The sequence below is a fragment of the Rhinopithecus bieti genome, unplaced genomic scaffold (genome assembly GCF_001698545.2).
Source record: "Rhinopithecus bieti isolate Rb0 unplaced genomic scaffold, ASM169854v2 scaffold_28055, whole genome shotgun sequence".
Classification (NCBI taxonomy): Eukaryota; Metazoa; Chordata; class Mammalia; order Primates; family Cercopithecidae; genus Rhinopithecus; species Rhinopithecus bieti.
The window spans coordinates 414,811-438,554 of NW_016812914.1; the positions used below are offsets into that span (position 1 = coordinate 414,811).

The following is a 23,744-nucleotide window of genomic DNA, read 5'->3' on the forward strand; positions in this document are numbered from 1 at the left end:
GTTCCTCCGACACGCCAGGTGTGGTCCTGCCTCAGGGCCTTTGCACAGGCTGTGCCTCTGCCTAGGATGCTGTTTCCACACGGCTTCCTCTCTCACTTCCTTTGATTCTCAGATCAAATATCAGTGCCTCATTGAGGCCACCCCTGGCAGCCCGTTTAAGCTGCAACTACCCCATCCTGAGGAACCTCACTTCTCTGCCTTGCTGAAGTTTTCCTCACTGGATTTACAACTCTCTGACATAATGCTTTGCTTTTTAAAATTATCTGTTTCCCCCAATAGACTGTGAGCATCACAATGTTGGAGACTTTGTCCCTAGCATGCCCAGAATATAGATGTCACCCAGTAGGTGCTCAGTGGTTATTTAGCAAATGAATGAATGACTGAATGAAACGCTCGCCAGGAACCCCCACATTCTCCTGAATTCCCCCTTAACAAGCCTGTAAATGCTGAGGCAGGAGGATTGCTTGAGTCCAGGAGTTCGAGACCAGCCTGGGCAACATAGTGAAACCCCATCTTTACAAAAAAAAAAAAAGACCAAACCAAAACAAAACAACAACAAAAAAAAGCCAGGTATGGTGGTGTGCACCTGTGGTCACAGCTACTCAAGAGGCTGAGGCAGGAGGATCACTTGTGCCACAGAAGAGCCATGACTTGCCCAGGGCCACGTACCCCGAAAGGTGCAGGGCTCGTCAGACCCACTCGGAAATCAGTCTCTGCTTTGGTGAAAACCCACCTGCTCTTCAACTCACAGTCAACAAGGGCTGTTAACGCCCTCAGTGCCTGGCCTGTGCTCCGGGGTCTGAGCGGGGCTCTGGCCCAGGGTCCCTGCTGGAGGGGAGACAAATGTGGAGAAATACAGGGCTACAGCAGCATGGAGGCCCAAGCACCTCCCTCCCCCACACAAAACCCAGTGCAGTTCCCTCTTGCCCTTTGCCAAGGCTTCAGGGAGGAAATGGGGGCAAAGAGTGTGGAAAGGAATCCCAGTGTGAGCTGAGGAGGCCACCTTCAGGATAGAACCCCTGACTATGTGCTTGCATGCCTGTGGCGACGGGGAGCTCGTTCCTGCACGTGAGTCATTCTTCTCTGTTTTTAAAATGTATTTTATTTATTTATTTATTTATTTATTTATTTATTTTTGAGACATGGTCTCACTCTGTCACCCAGGCTGGAGTGCAGTGGCGTGATCTTGGCTCACAGCAACCTCTGCCTCCCGGGTTCAAGCAATCCTCCCACCACAATCTCCCGAGTAGCTGAGATTACAGGTGCCCGCCACCGTGCCCGCCACCATGCCCGGCTTATTTGTTTATTTATTTATTTTTTATTTTTCGTAGAGATGGGGTTTCGCCATGTTGGTCACGCTGGTCTCGAACTCCTGGCCTCAAGTGATCCTCCCACCTCAGCCTCCAAAAGTGCTGGGATTATAGGTGTGAGCCACTGCACCTGGCCCATTTTTCTTTCTTTCTTCTTTTCTTTTCCTTCCTTCCTTTCTTTCTTTCTTTCTCTCTCTCTCTCTCTCTCCCTCCCTCCCTCCCTCCCTCCCTCCCTTCCTTCCTTCCTTCCTTCCTTTTCTTCCTTCTTTCTTTTTTTTTGAGCTGGAGTCTCGCCATGTCACTCAGGCTGGAGTGCAGCACCACAGTGTCAGCTCACTGCAACCTCCCCCTCCTGGATTCAAGCGATTCTCCTGCCTTCAGCCTCCCAAGTAGCTGAGATTACAGGTGCCTGTCACTGTGCCTCGTTAATGTTTGCGGTTTTAGTAGAGACAGGGTTTCACCATCTTGGCCAGGCTGGTCTTGAACTCTTGACCTCAAGTGTTCCTCCCGCCTCGGCCTCCCAAAGTGCTGGAATTACAGGTGTGAGCTACTCACCTGGCCTGGCCCATTTTTAAATGGCTCTGACTTTGAATTCCATCGGCCTCTGCTTTGCAATGTATGGGTCGTAGCTCTCGCTATTTGTCCACACAAGCACTGACTACCTAATTCTTCAGGTCTTTGCTGGGCACCCAGTCCCTGCCTGCTTGGGGCTTCCAGTCCAGTGGGGAAGTGTGACCAGGCAGGGGCAGGGTGATTAGTGCTGTGATGGAGGACACACAGGTCCCGCAGGCACCCAGAGAGGCACTTGCCTCAACCTGGAGGATCCAGGAAGGCTTCCCAGGAAGGAAGCTTCCACGTCAAGACTGGTAAGTAAAACCAAAGCAATTGAGCAGGGGTGGGAAGGGTGTTCCAGGTGGAAGGAACAGGGTATCTGAGGGCCCAGGGTTGCAGAAGGCACAGGAATTCTCAACCTTATCGAATACTTTGCTCCTTTCAATACACATACACAGTTCTCCTAATAACAGAGATTTCTTCAGTAGCCTGAAAATACTTGGGTTCAATTATTCTAGAAAAACAAATGATAGGCCGGGCATGGTGGCTCACCCCTGTAATCCTAGCACTTTGGGAGGCTGAGATGGACAGACTTCCTGAACTCAGGAGTTCAAGATCAGCCTGGGCAACATGGTGAAACCCCGTTTCTACTAAAATACAAAAAAACAGCAGGGCGTGGCAGCAGGTGCCTGTAATCCCAATTACTCGGGAGGCCGAGACATGAGAATTGCATGAACCCAGGAGGCGGAGGTTGCAGCGAGCCGAGATTGCGCCACTGCACTCCAGCCTGGGCAACAAAGTGAAGTTCTGTCTCAAAAAACAAACGAAAAGAAAAAAAAAGACAAATGTCAACAGCTTCTGCTCTAATCAACCCCCTTTTCCACATGAGGAAACTGAACCCAGAGGGGTTAAGTGACTTGCCCCAGGGCAAACAGCAGGGACAAAGCTAATATTAAAATTCAAAAGTCCATCTCTGCAAGTCAGGGGCTTGTGCCTGTAATCCCAAACTCAGCTTCATCATCTCAGTTTTGGGAGGCGGAGGTGGGAGAAACACTTGAATCCAGGAGTTTGAGACCAGCCTGGGCAACACAGAGAGATCCCTATATCTACAAAGAATTTAACAATTAGCTGGGTGTGGTGACGTGCACCTGTAGTCCCAGCTACTTGGGAGGCTGAGGCTGGAGGATTGCTTGAGCCCAGGGGTTTGAGGCTGTAGTGAGCTATGATTGCACCATTGCACTCCAGCGTGGGTGACAGAGCGAGACTCCGTCTCTATAAAAGGAAAAAAAAAAAAAGCCCACCTCCAGAGGCTGTTGCTGTTTCTGTACCACCCCCATGAAGAATGGTCAGAGTGGGCCGGGCACGGTGGCTCACGCCTGTAATCCCAGCACTTTGGGAGGCCGAGACGGGCGGATCACGAGGTCAGGAGATTGAGACCATCCTGGCTAACACGGTGAAACCCTGTTTCTACTAAAAATGCAAAAAATTAGCCGGGCGTGGTAGCGGGCACCTGTAGTCCCAGCTACTTGGGAGGCTGAGGCAGGAGAATGGCATGAACTCGGGAGGCGGAGTTTGCAGTGAGCCGAGATCGTGCCACTGCACTCCAGCCTGGGCCACTGAGCGAGACTCCGTCTCAAAAAAAAAAAAAAAAAAAGAATGGTCAGAATGAAGGAGTTCATTGTGGAACAGGGACAGAGTGATCTGTTCCTCTTAGGCCAAGACTGCTCAGCATGTCCTTCACCCCTGGCTCTGTCCCAGTTCCTTATCCCAACCTCCTTTGGTAGGTGCCAACCCTCTCTAATGTGGGCTAAGAATAGTGGGCTCTTCACCTCCTGTGTCCCATACCCTCTGCTCCTCATGATACAACCAATGAGAGGCAGATTCCCAGAAACTGTTACTGGCACTCCCAGAGGTCAGTGGAGGAGGCTGACTGCCAAAGATCTCAGCCCTGACAGTGTGAGGAAGGCCATGACTCATCACCAGGTCCTCCCTCCTCCCGCCTCCTCTGTCCCCGCCTCCTCCCCACACCCTGTCTTCTTCCTAGCCCACCCCTCACAGCCTCCCAGCCAGGCCCAGGAGGGGAGGACGTTTTTAGGAACAGATGGCTGCCTTCCTTGCCCAGCACTCTGCCAGTTAATTAACGCCGCCTGTAATTAAACTTCCCACAAATTAGCTGTCAGCTACGCTAAAGGGAACCGTCCCTCTCAAATGCCACCTTGACTTACTGAATTGTGAGCCTTGTCGACAAAATAATTAAAGGCAGGAGGAGGCAACCAAAATTTGGACCCTTTTTTTTTTCTCCCCCTAATATCTCTATTGGCGTCCACAGCCAAATGCTTCCAGGCAGTTCTTGGGAATATAAAGCTTTTTTTTTTTTTTTTTCCTGAGGGTTCATGACTAATCCCTTCCATTGTAGAAGGAATCTTTATTGAGCAACTACTGTGTGCCAGGCATGGTGCTGGAGTCACTGCCTTCTTGAAACACATCCTTGACATAATGTTTTCTTTTCTTTCTTTTCTTTTCTTTTTTTTTGAGATGGAGTCTCGCTCTGTTGCCCAGGCTGCAGCGCAATGGCATAAACTCAGCTCGCTGCAACCCTGTCTCCTGAGTTCAAGCGATTCTCCTGCCTCAGCCTCCTAAGTAGCTGGGATTACAGGCCCATGCCACCATACGCGGCTAATTTTTTTGTGTTTTTAGTAGAGACGGGGGTTTTGCCATGTTGGCCAGGCTGGTCTCGAACTCCTGGCCTCAAGTGATCCACCTGCCTCGGCCTCCCAAAGTGCTGGGATTACAGGTGTGAGCCACCACACCTGGTCAACATGTTTTAAAAGGAAAAAAAGTAAATGAAGTTATTGCAGCTGGGGGAAGAGCATTTCAGCCCGTGTAAAGGCCCTGAGGTAGGACTGCACTTGGTGTATTGGAGGAAAAGCCAGGAGGCCCGTGTGGCTGCAGCAGAGGGAGCAAGGGAGAGACAGGGAGGAAAGGAGGGCAGGGAGGGGATAGGGCAGGTCATGCAGGGCCTTGTGGGCTTCAGTGAGGACTTGGGCTTTGACCCAGAGGAAGATGGGAGCCATGGAGGGCTGTAGGCAGAGGAGAGATGGGACCCAATTCAGGTGCTCACCTGCACCCTCTGGCTGCTTCAGAGAGGACTGTGGGGATGGGGGTGGCTGTGGCCAGGGTGGAGGTGCCTCACCTGCTCTGGGAGGGCAGTGATGGGGCTGGACCAAGATGGAGACAGAGGAGCAGGGAGAAGTGGGTGGATGTGGGATAGACTCTGCAGGCAGAGGTGTCGGATTGGCTGATAGATTATACATAATGGAGGGGGCTGGGGGAGGAAAAGAACAATTTCAAGCCTGGGAAGCAGACGAAAGGGACAATTGATCCACAAAGATGTCAGATTTCCACAGAGCGAAGCCTTTTTCAAAGAGCAAATTTTTCAGCCTCAGATGAGCCAGCTGCCAAGGCCCAGGGAGTGTGGCTGGCTGGAGTGAGACCTCCCGGACCTGTCTCCCCTACCCCCACCCCAGCATCAAGGATGAGGATGAAGGTTGAGGGAGGGTGTCCTGATGGCTGCAGGGTCAAGCCCCCAGCAAACCTCAGGGGAGACGAGATGGGCAATTGCCCCCGGGCTGCAAAAATGTAATCAAGCCCTGGGGTTAGAGGAGGGCTCCGGGCCTCACCAGGTAAGTTAGAAAGTCAATGTGGACATCCATGTTCTTCCACCTACCAGGGTAACTTGAAGCCCTGCGGGGCAGATGTCAGGCCCTCAAAGCACCTCAGGGCCTTTGCACAAGCTATACTTACTGCCTGGAGCCCCTCCCCTCCCTTTTTCTCCCCTCCCCTCCCCTCCTTTGCCCTCTTCTGACGGAGTCTTGCTCTGTCACCCAGGCTGGAGTGCAGTGGTGTGATCTCGGTTCACTACAACCTCTGCCTCCTGGGTTCAAGTGATCCTCCCTCCTCAGCCTCCTGAGTAGCTGAGATTACAGATGCCTGCCACCACACCCAGCTAATTTTTGTATTTTTAGTAGAGACGGGGTTTCACCTTGTTGGTGAGGCTGGTCTCGAACTGCTGACCTCATCGCTACCCCTTTCTTATCTTTCAGGTCTTTGTTCGGGCATCACTTCCTCCAGGAAGCCTCCCTGATGCCCCAGCCTGAGTCAGGTGCTCCCTCTGGGCCCAGCCGTGCCTGTGACTCTCCCATCATGGCTCTGATGCTGTAAAACCCCAGTGCTGTCAACACGATGCTCTGCGTCCTTCTTCCCTCACTGGACTGTGAACCCGTAAGGGCCAGGTCTGTTCTAATCACCAGTGCTTAGAAGAATTTGGTTGGGCACAGTGGCTCATGCCTGTAATCCCAGCACTTTGGGAGGCTGAGGCAGGCCGATCATGAAGTCAGGAGATCGAGACCATCCTGGCTAACACGGTGAAACCCCGTCTCTACTAAAAAATACAAAAAACTAGCCGGGCGAGGTGGCGGGCGCCTGTAATCCCAGCTACTCAGGAGGCTGAGGTAGGAGAATGGTGTGAACCCGGGAGGTGGAGCTTGCAGTGAGCCGAGATCATGCCATTGCACTCCAGCCTGGGCGACAGAGCAAGACTAGGTCTCAAAAAAAAAAAAAAAAAAAAAGAAAAGAAAAGAAAATGCCAAAAATACGTGCTCACGGGTGCGCTCCTCCACTGCTGGTGAGAATGCAAAATGGTACAGCCACTCTGGGAAACGGTTTGGCAGTTCCTTAAAAAGTTAAACAGACACCTACCATACGACCCAGGCACCCACTGCTAGGTGTTTCCCCGAGAGAAACAGAAGCATATGTCCACCCGGAAACACGTGTGAGGATGTTCGTAGCAGCTTTCTTCGTGACAGCCAAACACAGGATACAAACCCAAATACCCATCCGCTGGTGGCTCGGTAAACAGACTGCGGTCCACCCAGGCACTGGAATACGACTCAGCAATAAAAAGGGGTGGACTATGGAGACACGCACCAGCTTGGATGAGTCTCCAATGCACCTTTGCTGAGTGGAAGATGTCAGATTCAAAACATCAGTTTTAAAAATAGGCAAAGGAAACAGCGGCGATGGAGTAGAAGATGCACCTGGGAGGAGAGGGTCAGTTCATGACAGGGGTCACAGAGATCTTTTGGGTGCCAGAATGCTCTTCCCCAGGGCAGGGCTAGGGTGAGGTGGTAGAGGGATCTTCCCCAGGAGCAAACTTTAAGGGAGGACCCAAAAACTCCCCAAACAACAATAAAAACTCAGCTATCAAACTAAATAACATCTGACTGCATCTTCTCTTCTCTTCTCCTCCTCTCCTCTCCTCTTCTTCTCTCTTCTCTCCTCTCTCTTCTCCTCTCTTCTCTCTTCTCCTCTCTCCTCTCCTCTCCTCTTTCTCTTCTCTTAATTCTCATCTCTTCAATTCTCTTCTCTTCAATTCTCGTTTCTTCAATTCTCTTCTCTCCTCTTTTCTTTTTGAGATGGAGTCTCGCTCAGTCACCCAGGCTGGAGTGCAGTGGCGTGATCTCAGTTCAATACAACCTCCACCTCCTGAGTTCAAGCAATTTTCCTGCCTCAGCCTCCTGAGTAGCTGGGATTACAGGCACACACCACCACGCTCAGCTAATTTTTGTATTTTTAGTAGAGACGGGGTTTTGTTATGTCGTTTGGGCTGGTCTCGAACTCCTGATCTCAGGTGATCCACTGCCTTGGTCTCCCAAAGTGCTGGGATTACAGGCCTGAGCCACTGTGCCTGACCTTTCTTTTCTCCTTCCTTCCTTCCTTCCTTCCTTCCTTCCTTCCTTCCTTCCTTCCTTCCTTCCCTCCCTCCCTTTCTCTTTCTTTCTTCTCTTTTTCTTTTCTTTCTGTCTCTCTCTCTCTTTCTTCCTTTTTGCCTCCCTCCATCCCTCCCTTCCTTTTCTCTCTCTTTCTTTTCTTTATTTTTTAAAAATTAATTTATTTTTTGATGGAGTCTTGCTCTGTCACCCAGGCTGGAGTGCAGTGGCACAATCTTGGCTAACCACAACCTCTGCCTCCCGGGTTCAAGCAATTCTCCTGCCTCAGCTTCCCAAGTGGCTGGGATTACTGGTCTGTGCCACCATGACTGGCTAATTTTTGTATTTTTAGTATAGACAGAATTTCACCATGTTGGCCAGGCTGGTTTCAAACTCCTGACCCCAAATGATCCACCTGTCTCACTTTTTTTTTTTTTTAAACAGATTGGGTCTTGCTCTATTGCCCAGGCTGGAGTGCAGTGGCACAACCACGGCTCACTGCAGCCTCCATCTCCTGGGCTCAAGTGATCCTCCCACCTCAGCTTCCTGAGTAGCTGAGATCACAGGCATGTGCCACCATGCCCGGCTAAGTTATTTCATCTTTTGTAGAGATGGGGTCTTGCTATGTTGCTCAGGTTGGCCTCTAACTTGTGGGCTCAAGTGATCCTCCTGCCTCAGCCTCCCAAAGTGATAGGATTATAGGCATAAGCCACTGTGCCCAGCCCAATACAATATTTTTTTTAAAAAAATCAAAATTAATGAAAATAAAATATCCAGATGGCCCATCAATGATAGACTGGATTAAGAAAATGTGGTACATATACACATACCATGGAATACTATGCAGCCATAAAAAGGAACGAGCTGACGTCCTTTGCAGGGTCATGGATGGTGTTGGAGGCCATTATCCTCAGCAAACTAACACAGGAACAAAAAACCAAACACTGCACGTTTTCACCTAACAGCGGGAGCTGAATAATGATGAGAATACATGGATACAGGGTGGGGAACAACACACACTGGGGCCTGCTGGAAGAGGGAGGGAGGGAGAGCATTACCAAGAATAGCTAATGGATGCTGGGCTTAATACCTAGCAGCAAACTACCACAGCAAGCAAATGATCCATGCAGCAAACTACCACGGCACAGGCTTACCTCTGTTACAAACCTGTACAACCTGCATATGTATCCCTGAGCTTAAAAGTTGAAGAAAACAAAAAAATCTGGGATGAACCGGGCACGGTGGCTCATGCCTGTAATTCCAGCACTTTGGGAGGCCAAAGCGGGCAGATCACCTGAGGTCAAGAGTTCAAGACCAGCCTGGCCAACATGGTGAAACCCTGTCTCTACTAAAAATACAAAAATTAGCCAGGCGTGGTGGTGGATGCCTGTAATCCCAGCTACTCAGGAAGCTGAGGCAGGAGAATCACTTAAACCCGGGAGGTGGAGGTTGCAGAAAGCTGAGATCATGCCACTGCACTCCAGCCTGGGAGATAGAGTGAGACCCTATCTAAAAAAAAAAAAAAATCAAACTTGCTAACAAAGAGAGAATTCCGGCCAGGTATGGTGGCTCACGCCTGTAATCCCAGCATTTTGGGAGGCCAAGGCGGGCAGATCACCTGAGGTCAGGAGTTTGAGATCAGCCTGGCCAACATGGTGAAATCCTGTCTCTACTAAAAATACAAAAATTAGCTGGGCGTGGTGGCGGGTGCCTATAATCCTAGCTATTCTGGAGGCTGAGGCAGGAGAATCGCTTAAGCCTGGGAGGTGTAGGTTACAGTGAACTGAGATCGTGCCACTGTACTCCAGCCTGAACAACAGAATGAGACTGTATCAGAAACAAAGAGAATTCCTTGTTCTGCTACCAGACCTCACCTTACTCCCCTCCCCCTAGTTAGGGGCCCTAAATCTTTATCTCCATCTGGCTGCTTGTGACAAGCACCCCTGTGTGTTTAGGTCAAAATTCACCCGGCTGTATTCTTGAGATTTCTGTGTTTGGGGTTTCCAAGTTTCATCTCAATAAGAAAGTTAAGAAAAAAGAAACGCGGCCGGGCGCGGTGGCTCATGTTTGTAATCCCAGCACTTTGCGGGGCTGAGACAGGGGGATCACCTGAGGTTGGGAGTTTGAGACCAGCCTGATCAACATGGAGAAACCCCGTCTCTACTAAAAATATAAAATTAGCCAGATGTGGTGGCGCATACCTGTAATCCCAGCTACTCGGGAGGCTGAGGCAAGAGAATCATTTGAACCTGGGAGGCAGAGGTTGCAGTGAGCCGAGATCGCGCCATTGCAATCCAGCCTGGGCAATAAGAGCAAAACTCTGTCTTAAAAAAAAAGAAGAAAGAAAGAAAAAAGAAACGCAGGCAGACAAAACAACCTTACTGGTTTCAAGAACACCCACAAGTTTTTTCTTTTTTAAAGCCCATTCTGAACTTTGGGAGGCCGAGGAAGGAGGATCGCTTGAAGCCAGGAGTTGGAGACCAGCCTGGACAATGTAGCGAGACCTTATTTCTATAAAAAATTTAAAAATTAGCCAGCCGTGGTGGCATGCACCTGTAGTCCCAGTTACTTGGGAAGCTGAGGTGGCAGGATCACCTGAGCCCAGAAGGTTGAGGCTGCAGTGAGCTGAGATCACACAACTGCACCCCAGCCTGGGCGACAGAACAAGACCCTGTCAAAGAAAAAGAAAAAAAAAAGCCAATTCTAGTGGTTATGGGGACAGAAGGGGGAATATACAAAACAAGAGGCAGTAGAGAGGGGAGTGGGGATTAAGGACATATTTGTTGAATGAGTACAGCCGTGGACGAGGAGATACGGCTCCCAAAGGCTCCTGGAGGCCACGGTAAATAAACAAAAAGGGAACAAGATCATTAAGAGGGGCTGTCCCCTCCTGCCTCTGCCTACCCTCCTCACCCTCCATCCGCAGCACCGACTAGGAGGGGGAAGACGTGACTGGTGGCCTGTCCCTCTTCCCCATTATCCTGGGAGCCCCGTGGGGACAGGGACCAGGGGCTGATGTCACCACCGCTGCATCCCCAGTGAGTCTCGGGCTGGCATACAGTAGGCGCTCCATACATGCGCGACTGTCTGGGATGGGCAGCTCGGGGGTCTTTGACTACTGGGGGCATGGGGGTGTCTTTTGTCCTTCCTGCTCCTATGGGAGGAATCAGGCGTCCCTGGGGCAGGAGTCCCCAAGTTCAGCCCCTGGACCCTCCAGGGCCCGAAGAGGGGAGGGGCAAGTGGGGTTTCACAGAGAGGGGAATGGGGGAACGCAGGTGCCCAGGTGCCACCCTGGGAGGACCCCGCCCACGCCTCGCAAGGTCTCCACAGCTTGCAGGGGACAAGGGAATGGGCTCCAGGCTGGCCAATGGGGGCGCAGAGGGGGCGCATTACCTCATCAGGCGGCGCGGCCATTGGCTGCGGGCATCCAGTGGGCGGGAGCGGGGCTGGAGCTCCCGGGACCCGGGAGGGGGTTGCAGGGGCCAGCCCTGGAGGATCCTGTGGGAGGGGGGAAGGGGAGGAGAGGGTAGGGGAAGCGAGGGGGGAGTGCAGGAAATGAGGAATTTGCAATATCTGCGGGGCTGTGAGGGGGTCTTTGGGAGTGTGTCGCCCCTACTCCCTGTCCCCAACTCCACGCTGCCCCCTACTCCGTGTTGTACCTCTCCCACGAGGGTCCCCTCGCCTGGGCATCTTGGTGGGGGAGGAGGAGGGGTGGGAAGAGCAGAAGGGGAATGAGAGGGTCCCCTTCCCGCAGCTAAATTAGCAGCTCCCTTCCCAAGGGTTCTTTTAACACCCTTCCCCTCCGCCCCCCGCCTCCCTGCACACACACACATTGTCCCCCAGGAGGCAAGGACAGACGCACCCACCCCCACTCAGAACACACCTCCTTTTGTGGAACTGCCCGAGACCGCAGCATTCCTCCCACAGAATTCCAGGGAGCGCTCATGGTCCACGGAACATCCTCGGAGCACCCACAAGTGGTGGGGGGGCAGGGCTCCATGTCTTTGAGCCTCAGTTTCCCCTGTGTGAAATGGGGTAGATAAAAGCCTCCACATCCCGGGACTGCTGTGAAGATTCATTCAATCAGGCAACGAGCACTTACCAAGACGGGGTGCTGGGGATAGGGCACCACCGAGTCGGGCCCAGACTCCACCCTGAGGTCTGGTGGAGGAAAACAGAGGTAGATGGGTAGATACAGCGGGTCATTTCAAAAGACCATACCTGCCAAATAAAAGAAAAATGAAAATAAAAACAAGGGGATGAGGTGGAGAGCGAGTTGGATGTTACTTTAGACCAGCAATCAAGGAGGGCTTTCCTGAGGAGGTGATGTTTAGGGAGAATAAAAAGAAGCTGTGGGAAGAACTGGGAGAAGAGTTCCAGGTGGAGGGAACCAGCCTGTGCAAAGGTACCGAGGCAGCACTAAGTCTGGCGGAACAGCAAGGAGGCCTGTGTGGCCGGAGCAGAGTGAGGAGGGGGAGAGAGGATGGAGGGGAGCAGAGGGTGGGGAAGGGATGGGATAGGCCTTGCAGGGCCTTTTAGCACTTAGTAAGGACTTGGGCTTTGACCCTAAGGGAGATGGAAGCCGTGGAGGGCTGTGGGTAGAGGTGGGATGGATGCTGACTCATAGGAGGTTCATAGGAGCTCTCTGACTGCTTGCTGTGGGGAGGATAGACTGTGGGGTGGGAGCCAGGGACCAGGATGGAGGTGACCCTGGCTCATCCAGATAAGCATTGATGGTGCCAGATCAAGGCTGGAACCACAGGAGGAGTGAGGAGAGGACAAGACCAAGGTCTATTTGGAGCCAACAGATTTCATTCTAGGAGTATTGGGTTGTGGGGGAGGTGCATCGGTGGTTCCTGCACAGGACTGGACCCACAGTGGCAGGAGGCGTGAACAGTAGGCGGATAGTTGGGTGGTCTTTTCCTTCCCCCACTCCCCACTCCAGGCCTCTACATTCAAGGCCAAATGAATGAATGAGTCACCTCCAGCTGAGAGTGGCTGGGAGAGGTATACACTAGGCGCTGACTCAAACCTCCCACTCTGGCGCCTGTACTCCTGAGTCATCCACACCCCCTGCTCCTCACTGTCTCAAAGCCGGAGGGCCAAGTGTACCCCCCAAGCGAGATTAGTAACACATCAAACCTCTCTCAGCATCTCGCCCTCCTGCCTAAGAACCCCGATTCTGCAGTCCTAGCCTCAGCCCCACCTGATACTGAAATCTCCCCCAGGGTCCCCCTTGGTGGTTAGTGTGACCTTACTTTACATGCCTCCACGACCAGGAAGCTCTCTCTTTTTGAGTAAGTGAAATATCATAGGAGGGGCCCCAATGTTTTAAAAGATCATCCTGGACTGCGTTCACCTGTTGTGAACCCTCCATGACTCCCTGTCGCCCTCAGGACAAAGTTCTATCTCCTCAGCATGTCTTATGAGTGGTCTGGGCTCTGCCGACTTCCCCAGCTACACCCCCCTCCCCATCCCCACCCCACTTCCCACCCAGTCACGCTCATGGTTATAAGCATAATTCCTTCTCAACCTTTGCACAAGCTGTTCTCTCTCTTTGGAAGGCCTTTCTTCCTTCCTTTTTTGCTTGCCTGCCTCAAAGTATACATTTAAGCACAGTTTAGATGTCAGCCCTTCTAGGAAGGCTTCCCCCACCCCCTAGGGTGAGTGAAAGAACCTTGATCTCTCTTGGATACATTGTATCTCCCCTAATCTAGCCTTGCAGATTAGAACTCCCACTCGCCAGCTGCCGACTTCTGGGCTGGTAGCTGTTTGCAGGGCTCAGAAATTCACCAGCCATGGGTTTTTGGTGGGGAAATTCTGTTCTTCCCAGAACTGTCCCTCTGGGTATCCCTGAGGACATCATTAGTTTAAAACCATCTCCTCTGATCTGCTCCCACAGGACACTCCCCATGCAACCACAGCCCCGAGGTGAAGTGGGGGGTTCCATTTGAAGAGTGATTGACTAACAGCCATTAGATTAATGGGCAAAGCGCAGTGTTTTCATTTCTGCTGCATCTACAAACTAAATGTTCCCATGTAATTACAATTAAGGACATGTTCGCCTGTGACAGCTCCTGGCTTCCTGGCCTCCCCAGCCGCTCTCTCCCGCCCCTTCTCGGGCCATTTGCTATTTTCTCCTCCTTTCCCCCCCTCTTTTTGGCCTTCTTTTCTCCAGTCCTCAGTTCTTCTTCCCAATTTCCTCATTTCTCCCCACCTTTCTGCTTTGAAACTCCTTTTCCTTCTTCTTTTCTTCTCTCTGCCTCTTCCTGTCTCTCTGCTTCTGTCTCTCTCTCTCTTCCTATATCTCAGTTTCCTCTATGTCTCTCAATTTCTGTTTATCTTTGTCCTCTTTTCTCTGTTTCTGTCTCTCTTTCTCTCTGCCCCTCTCTGAGTCCTCCCTCTCTTTTAATGATGTATAACTTATAAAGTGCTCAAATCTTGTGTGTAGCCTGAGGAATCGTGACATGGACATAGACCCATTTGGCTACCACCACAGCAAGACGGAGAACATTCCCCTCAGAAGCTCCCTTGGTGCTGCCTCGCAATTAGACCCTCTCAAGGATAACTACTTTTTTCTTGTTTTGAGACAGAGTCTCGCTCTGATTCCCAGGCTGGAGTGCAGTGGCACGATCTTGGCTCATTGCCACCTCCGCCTCCCAGGTTCAAGTGATTCTCCTGCCTCAGACTCCCGAGTAGCTGGGATGACAGGCAAGCTCTACCACGGCTGGCTAATGTTTTGTATTTTTAGTAGAGACGGGGTTTCAGCATGTTGCCCAGGCTGGTCTCAAACTCCTGACCTCAAGTGATCTACCTGCCTCGGCCTCCCCAAATACTGGGATTACAGGAATGAGCCGCTGCGCCTCTCTTTAGCCTTCCCAACCCTAGCGTCAAACCTCTGCCCCCCAACCCTAATACTGGGACTAGAGTGTCCTTGACACCTCCCACCCTCCCCAGTTGCCCTTTCAGGGCAGGCACAGATGAGGGCTATGGGCCTGGGGTGAAGGGAGGCCTTCTGTGGATGAAGCAACCCTTTGGGAGAGCCGACTATGGCCCCCCTGAGCTCCCCGGGGGACATTACAGGCCAGGACCCTTTTTGTCCTAAAACCTTTTCTGATTTTGGTCTGAAAATCCCCTTCCCTAGGCTTTTTTTTTCTTTTTTTTTGAGACGGAGTGTCCCGCTCTGTTGCCAGGCTGTAGTGCAGTGGTGCGATCTTGGCTCACTGCAAGCTCTGCCTCCTGGGTTCAAGCAATTCTCCTGCCTCAGCCTCCCGAGTAGCTGGGACTATAGGCGTGTGCCACCATGCCCAGCTAATTTATTTTTTATTTTTTTATTTTTAGTAGAGACGGGATTTCACCACGATGGCCAGGATGATCTTGATCTCCTGACCTGACCTCGAGATCCGCGTGCCTTGGCCTCCCAAAGTGCTGGGACTACAGGCGTAAGCCTCTGCGCCTGGCCTCACTAGGCTCTTCTGAAGACAAACGCCCTCCTGGGGTCCCAGCGCCCTCTGACCTGACCCTACAGATTAGCCTTTTGGCTCAGGAAACTTCGCTTTTCCTTCCCCGTCTACAGATGGTACAACTGAGGCCCAGTGTGGGGTGCTCGCCCAATGTCAGATGGTAGAGTCTGAACCCAGTGCCAGTAGGACCCAGGCCTGCAAGGGGACAGCTTTGAGCTCTGTGGCCTCAGGATGGCTCCTTCTGTGTTCCGAGCCTGTGTCCTCACTGTGAAATGGGAGACTGGATGTTGGGCCAGGTGCCCTGATGATCTCTGAGGCTATCCGACCTGGCTGCAGGGCGCTGATCCCCTGGACCCTGCTCCAATCAGGTGAGTGATACTATGGGGAGTGGCAGGGGAGCTTTCTTCGTGCCTGGGAAGTTCAAGGCCAAATGGGGGCTTCCCGGGACAGAGAGCAGGTTAGATAATTATCTGCCTTTGGTCCTCCGGATTGGTTGGTGCGCTCCCTGATGAAATGGGACATAGGATGGACATGTTCAGTCACTTGTCCCCAGCAAATTCCGGTTTCAATCCCACCTCCACTCCTTTGCTTAGGCCTGTCCACCTACTGGACCATCCTACTCCTTGCTTCCCTGCTTACCCAAAGCCTCCCAGCCTCCAAAGGCCAGACTCGAGCCTCATGCATCTTTTTTCTTTCCCTACAGTAGTCTAGCACAGGGCTGTGTCTCTGGTTGGAAAAAAAAATACCAACAGTGGTCTGGGTGTGGTGGCTTATGCCTGTAATCCCAGCACTTTGGGAGGCTGAGGCAGGTGCATCACTTGAGGTCAGGAGTTCCTGACCAGCCTGGCCAACGTGGTAAAACCCCCATCTGCACTAAAAACACAAAAATTAACCAGGTGTGGTGGTGCACCCCTGTAATCCCAGCTACTTGGGAGGCCGAGGCACGAGGATCTCTTGAACCTGGGAGGCGGAAGTTGCAGTGAGCCAAGATGATGCCTCTGCACTCCAGCCTGGGTGACGAAGTGAGAATCCATCTCAAAAAACAAACGAACAAACAAAAAACCAACAACGATGACCTTCATCACCATCACCATCATCCCTGCATTACTGAGCATTCTGTATGCGCCAAGCCTTGTGCTGAGGATTTAACTTGAATTCTTGTGGATAATCCAGGCCATCGTTCACAAGGGTCTTCTGAAATAAGCCCTGTCATTCATTGTTCCCATTTTCCAGAGGAGTAGGTATCAAAGCTCTGAGAGGATGCAGTGCTTGGCTGAAGGTCATGCAGCCAGTGAATGGCAAAGCTGGGATTCGAACCTATCTCTGGGCGACCCCAGACCTCCAACACTGGAGGCAAATGACAACATAAACTCGATCCCTCCTCTCCCCTCCCTGTGGCTGAAACTGCATTTGCAGACACCAAATGCAGCCTGTCAGCAGCTCCTCTGGCCTCTGATAAATCGGGAGAATTAAAATCCATTTAGAGGGAAATCTCGAAATAGGTCTGCGTTGTGTTTTGTGTGTGTGGGTTTTTTTTTTTTTCCCTCTTCCCCCTGCTGTCTCCAACTGGGTAATGTATTCTAGGAGCAGAACTGATTCTGACTTAATTGAATTTAAAAGCAGGTATTACATCTGCACCTTGTAAGTGAACGCACGTGGAGGAACGGCTGCCGGGATGGAGTGCTGTTTTTCATTTTTTATTTTTTTGAGATGGAGTCTCACTCTGTTGCCCAGACTGGAGTGCGGTGGCACGATCTCGGCTCACTGCAACCTCCACCTCCCGTTTTCAAGTGATTCTCCTGCCTCAACCTCTGGAGTAGCCACCACCATGCCCAGCTTATTTTTTGTATTTTTTAGTAGAGACGGGGTTTCACCATGTTACCCAGGCTGGTCTTGAACTCCAGACCTCAGGGGATCTACCCGCCTCGGCCTCCCAGCATGCTGACAGGCGTGAGCCATGCTGCCCGGCCGGGATGGAGTGTTTTTACCCAGTGTCCGCTTTAATCTTTCTTTGTACTGAGGAAGTGGCATTAATCCCCATTTGGGACTCCTTGTTAGGGCCATCTCAGGCTGGGCCATAAAGGGTGGCGTGTTTGGAGACGTGAGGCCACGAGGACTTGCAGGTGAATTGGGGTATGGGTGCAGGAACTCAGCTGCCTGCTTTATCCTTCATTTTCCATTTCATTCTCATCTCTCCCTGGCGTCCTGTTAGCCCCGCCTCCAAGCCATGCCCAAACCACACCCAAACCACACCCAAACCACGTCCCCAACCTCCCACCTCTCACCTGCGCCTTTGCCTTTATCCCAATCTGAACCCCTGACACCTCCTGGACTTACTTTATCCTGGATCTCCCACAGCAGCTAAAGTGATTGCATCCTTTTTTATTTTTTTCTTGAGGTGGAGTCTTGCTCTGTCTCCCAGGCTGGAGTGCAGTGGTGTCATCTCAGGTCACTGCAATCTCTGCCTCCCAAGTTCCAGTGATTCTCCTGTCTCAGCCTCCTGAGTAGCTGGGATTACAGGGGTGCACCACCACACCTGGTTAATTTTTGTGTTTTTAGTGCAGATGGGGGTTTTACCACGTTGGCCAGGCTGGTCAGGAACTCCTGACCTCAAGTGATCCACCCACCTCAGCCTCCCAAAGTTCTGGGATTACAGGCCTGAGCCACCGCGCCCGGCCTATTCATTTCTCTCTCTCTCTTTTTTTAAAAAAAAAAATTGTGGTAAAATATACATAATATAAAATTCACCATCTTAACTACTTTTATATTTATTTTTTCTCAGAGGCAGAGTCTTGCTCTGTCACCCAGGCTGGAGTGCAGTGGTACAATCATAGCTTACTGCAGCCTTGAACTCCTGGGCTCAAGTGATCCTCCCACCTCAGCCTCCCGAGTAGCTGGGATTACAGGTGTGTGTCACCACTCCCAGCTATTGTTTTTTCTTTCTTTTTTTTTTTTTGAGACAGAGTCTTGCTGTGTTGCATAGGCTGGAGTGCCGTAGCACGATCTAGGCTTGCTTGCAACCTCTGCCTCTGGGGTTCAAGAGATTCTCGTGCCTCCGTCTCCCAAGTAGCTGGGATTACAGGCGTTCACTGCCATGCCCAGCAAATTTTTTGTATTTTTAGCAGAAATGGGGTTTCGCCATGTTGGCTAGGCTAGTCTCAAACTCCTGGCCCCAAGTTGATCCACTTGCCTCAGCCTCCAAGGTGAAGGGGTTACAGGTGTGAGCCACCATGCCCGGCCCAAATTTTAAAATTGTTTTTGTAGAGACAGGGTCTTGCTATGTTGCCCAGGCTGGACATTTTAATCATTTTAAAGTGTACAATTCAGTGGCATTAAGTACATTCACAATGTTGTGCGACCATCACCACTATTTCCAAAAATTTTTCATTAGCCCAAAAAGAAACCCTGTAACCATTAAGCAATAACTCCCCATTGCCCTTGGCAACCTTGATTCTACATCCTGTCTTCAGGAATTTGCCTCCTCTAGGGATAATATATAAGTGGAATCATACGGTATTTGTCCTTCTGTAGACAGTAGGCTTCTTTCATTGAGCATAATGTTTTCAAGGTTCATCCACTTTGTAGCATATGTCAGAACTCCTTTTCTTTTCTTTTCTTTTCTTTTTTTTTGAGACAGAATCTTGCTCTGTCACCCAGGCTGGAGTGCAGTAGCACAATCTCAGCTCACTGCAAGCTCCGCCTCCCAGGTTCACGCCATTCTCCTGCCTCAGCTTCCCAAATAGTGGCACTACTGGCGCCCGCTGCCACGCCCGGCTGCTTTTTTGTATTTTTAGTAGAGACGGAGTTTCACCGTGCTCGCCAGGATGGTCTCTATCTCCTGACCTCGTGATCCACCCGCCTCGGCTTCCCAAAGTGCTGGGATTATAGGCGTGAGCCACTGCTCCTCTTTTCTTTTTTGAGACAGAATCTCACTCTGTCACCCAGGTTGGAGTGCAGTGGCACGATCTCAGCTCACTGACACGGCCACCTCCCAGGTTCAAGGGATTCTCCTGCCTCAGCCTCCTGAGTAGCTGAGATTACAGGCACCTGCCACCACGCCCAGCTAATTTTTTTGTATTTCTAGTAGAGACAGGGTTTCATCACTTTGACCAGGCTGATCTCGAACTCCTGACCTCAGGTGATCTGCCCACCTCGGCCTCCCAAGGTGATGGGATTACGGGCATGAGCCACAGTGCCCAGCCCATTTCTTTCTTTTTTCTTTTTTTGAAACAGTGTCTCACTCTGTCACAAGGCTGGAGCACAGTGGCGCTATCATAGCTCACCGCAGCCTCAACCTCCCAGGCTCAAGCCATCCTCCAGTCTCCACCTCCCAAGTAACTAGGACTACAGGTGCATGCCACCGTGCCCAGATTATTTATTTATTTATTTATTTATTTATTTATTTATTATTATTATTTTTTTGTAGAGACAGGGCCTCACTATGTTGCCCATGCTGGTCTCCAATTTCCATGCTCAAGAGATCCTTCCACCTTGACCTCCCAAAGTGCTGGGATCACAGGTGTGTGTCACCGAACCCAGCCAGAACTTCTTTTCTTTTTAAGGTTAATATTCCACTGTTTGGACGGACCACACTGTGTTCATCCGTCATCCATCCAGGGACACTGGGTTGTTTCTGCCTTTGGTTGTAGTGAATCGTGCTCTGTGAACATGTGTGTACAAAGATCTGCTGAGTCCCTGCTTGGAATTGTTGAGTCATATGATCCTTCTATGCCAAAATGATTGTTTTTAGCAAAGGCCTTTCACTCGCCTGCTCTAAATCCTTCCGTGGCTCCATATTGTCCCCAGAAAAGTGGAAACCCTGTCCTATGGGCCTCAAAGCACTGCCAACTTCTCCCTCCGCATCTCTCCTACGCCTCCTCTTCCCCACCCACTCCATACTCCAGCCACACTAAGTTACCTTCACTTGTTCCCAGGCCTTCGCACATGCTCGTCTTCCTCCCTGAAAATACTCTTCCCCATTTGTTTGGATTTATTTATTATTTAGAAATAGAGTCTCACTCTGTTGCCCAGGTCGGAGTGCAATGGTGCAATCTCAGCTCACTGCAACCTCTGCCTCCTGGGTTCAAGCACTTCTCATGCCTCAGCCTCCCAAGTAGCTGGGATCACAGGCACCTCCTGCCACCACGCCTGGATAATTTTTGTATTTTTAGTAGAGATGGGATTTCACCATGTTGACCAGGCTGGTTTTGAACTCCTGAACTCAGGTGATCTGCCCACCTTGGCCTCCCAAAGTGCTGGGATGACAGGCGTGAGCCACCGCACCCGGCCTGTTGGTTTGTTTTAGAGACAGGGACTTGCTCTGTCATCCAGGGCAGAGTGCAGTGGTGCGATCATAGCTTACTGCAGCCTCGACCTCCTGGCCTCAAGTGAGTCTCCCACCTCAGCCTCCCAAGTAGCTGGGACCACAGGTGTGCACCATCACACCCAGCTAATTTTTTTTTTTTTTTAATATAGGGATAGGGTCTCGCTGTGTTGCCCAGGCTGGTCTCAAACTCCTGAGCTCAAGTGATCTTCCTGCCCCAGACTCCCAAAGTGTTGGGATTACTGGCATCAGCCACGGTGCCCAACTTCTTCCCTATTTCTTATTTTGGGTGACTCCTCAGCTTTCAGCTCAGCTGTCCCTGCCTCCAGGAAGCCCTCCCTGATCTCCCAGGCTGGGTCAGACACCTTCTCTGGGTCCCCAGAGCTGCCTGAATCTCCCCCATCATGGCTCTGATTGTGGGCCACTTGACCTGTATGTCTTCCCCACTGGGAGGGTGGGGTTGGGTCTGTCTCAATCACCATGGTGTCCCCAGCACCCAGCACAGGATCCGGCACACAGTAGGTACTCAATAAATGCTTGCTAAATGCTGCCATGATTATTTCTCTCCCCCTCAACCCCCACACCAGACCCCGTGCCCTTGAGAAATACAGACACAGCCGCTTCCACACCAACTTCTTCCGTCTAATGGCAGACCTCAAACAGTATCTCAGGCTGTCGATTAGAAATAGATCCAATCAATGTGCTTGTTTTTCATTCCACGGTGCGTCTGTGATGGATGGGCGGGTGGGAGTGCTATTAGCTGGGAGAATTTTCTATATGTTCCAGGCTCTGGGTAGACTTTCTTCAAAAAGCTATCCGGCCAGATCTCAAATGAGAACGTCATTAAACACACACACACTCTCTCTCACACACATATTGCAGGAGAGCATCCCGTTCTTGGGGGGGAAAAAAAATAAAAGCAATTAATACGTAACTGCAAATGTGGCAGTCTGCATGGAGGCTGTGAGGACTACAGCTGACAGGGAGCAAGAGGCAATTGTTTTTCTTTTTTTCCCAAACACATCAAAGTTCTCCCTGGAAGCGGCAGCCAGTAAATTATAGACTCATTTTTACCAGAGTGTCTTAAGTTGGATACCCCAGAAGCAGCTCCTGAAACAAGGATTTGTGGGTAAGTTGTTTACGTGGGAAGTGATTCAGGAAGCCCCAGGAGAGTGGGGAAGTGAGACAAGGAGGTAAAGAACCAACACTTATGAGCAGATGACTGCCCTGAGCAATTGGGCTCAGTCCCACTGGATACCCTTGGAAGATGGCATATAGCATCATGCACTTGTTCTTCCCAAGAGAGTGAGGGAGCTGGGGTATTTATCCACCAGCACCTGTCCATCACTGGCGAAGGGCTGCTTCCTGAGATATCAATTCTCTGTGACTTCCAACCTGGCCCTCACCCAGGTGACTGCAGAAGGATGCTGTTGGCAGGTGCTGAAATGTGGGTGCACTAGGGACACCCACAGTGTCTGCTACACATAGTAGCATTCACAAAGCCTCTATTTCCTATCACCATTCATTCATTCATTGAAAAATACTTATTAAGCTCACACTGGGTGCTGTGCTGGGGGCTGGAGACAGTGGTGAAATAGACCCAGCCCTTGCCCTCTCGGAATTCAAAGACACATAACCAGGCAGTTACAGCATAGAGTGTCAGCCTGTGATGAGGGAAGCTCAGGCAGCTGGGGTAGCTCAGGAAGACTTCTTTCTCAGCATTGTAGAGCGGGGTCAGGTGAAGCTTCCCTGAGGGATGACATTTAAAGATGAGCAGGCGCTAGGTGAACAAGGAGAAGCAGGGGTGGAGCAAGGAAGAATGAAGTAGCTAGACTCTGAGGAATTTTGAAAATAAAGTTTAGACTTTCTCTTGAGGGCACTAGGGAGCCATGGAGAGTTATGGAGGGGAGAGGGGAAGGGTCAGACTTACACTTAAGATCGATTCTCCTGGCTGCTAGGAGCTCATCAAGAAGGCTATTGTAGGAGTTGATGGTGTCTATTGAAAAACACAGGTGGGGGTACAGAGTGGGGCTGCCATGGAGACAATAATGTTGAAATCAACAGGACTTGGTGAGTGTGAAATTGGCAGGGTGGGGTGTTGATAAGAAAGGGAGATAGGGAGGCTTGTTCCCAACTTTCCAGAAAAAGAGTGGGGCCATCAGGGAGGGGGTTACAGGAGGAGGTGCTGGAGGAGGGATAAAAGGGATGCATTGGGAGTTGGGTAGGAGGTACCTGGTGGACCTCCAAGAGGAGGCATCCAGGAGGAACTGGAGAGAGATCTGGGACCAAGTCTGGGTGGAGACAGAAGTCAGGGCATCTTCAGGATGATTAAAGCTGCAGGAACAAGTTCCTAAATTTGGATCATCCAGGAAATAGGCCAGTTTTGATTGCAGGGTATTAAAATAATAGTAACAATAAATAATTAATTTCTTTTTTTCTTTCCCAGTGGCGAATGTCAGAAGCACAGTTCTCTAGTTCTGTGCCCTGGTCCCAGCAACCCCAGTGGTCCTCCAAGCAATGATGCCTGGAAATCCATCCAATGTAGCCATCTGCATCCTTTGGTCACATGACCAGGCTGAGCCAGTCAGGAGACCAGCAGAATAGGCTTCAGTGATTGGCTGGAGCCGGAGGTGGAACCAATTCACTCACAGGGTTGGAAAAGAGGAAAGGTGTGCATTGGTTAAGGTAACACTCCCTGCCATTATAAACTGGCAAAGCTCAATGACCCAACAGAAGTTTGTTGCTCATATAAAAAGCAAACAGATGTTCCTTTGTTTCCACCTAGTAACTCAGGGATCAAGCCCCGGTGTCTTGTACCTCCTCGCATCTTTAAAGTGTAGGTTACAGAAAAAGCCTGGGCCAGAACGGAAGTCATGGGCACATCACTTCTGCCCACCTTCCATTGGTTCAATTAAGTCACATGGCTGCCCCAACTGCAAGGAATGCTGGGAAATACCTTGTTGTGTGCCCTGAAGAAGGAGGAAATGGGTTTGGAGAGCAGCCAGGCAGTGATGAAACCAGGTTGCTTCTGCATCCTACAGGTGGAGGGAAGAATGAAGGTCAGGGAACACCCACACATATCTACCAAGACGACCCTTATCACTAAAAAAGTGGAGAAAAATTCTCTAATCCACCTCATGTTGTTGCTCAAGGGATGGAGAGTGTCCTCACTGGTTCAGAAACCTCAAGGGGTTGGTGACCAGGTATGTCTTGGTCACCACTATGTGTCCATATTCTAGAACAATGCCTGGTATAGAGTAGTTGCTAGATATATATTTACTGAATAGGTGAGTGGATGGCTGGGTGGGAAGGTGGATGGGTGGATGGA

The 23,744-nt window shown here is 50.9% G+C and overlaps 1 long non-coding RNA gene across 1 annotated transcript in view; it reads left to right on the forward strand.

The window, feature by feature from the left end:
- The window catches only part of LOC108512095 (uncharacterized), a 32,022-nt gene extending 8,889 nt beyond the window's left edge, over positions 1-23,133 (forward strand). Inside the window, exons 2-4 of the long non-coding RNA XR_001880493.1 lie at positions 5,966-6,154; positions 15,207-15,461; positions 22,863-23,133. This is a non-coding gene — a long non-coding RNA (uncharacterized LOC108512095). The remainder of the gene's footprint in view (positions 1-5,965; positions 6,155-15,206; positions 15,462-22,862) is intronic.
- Positions 23,134-23,744: the final 611 nt, after the last annotated feature.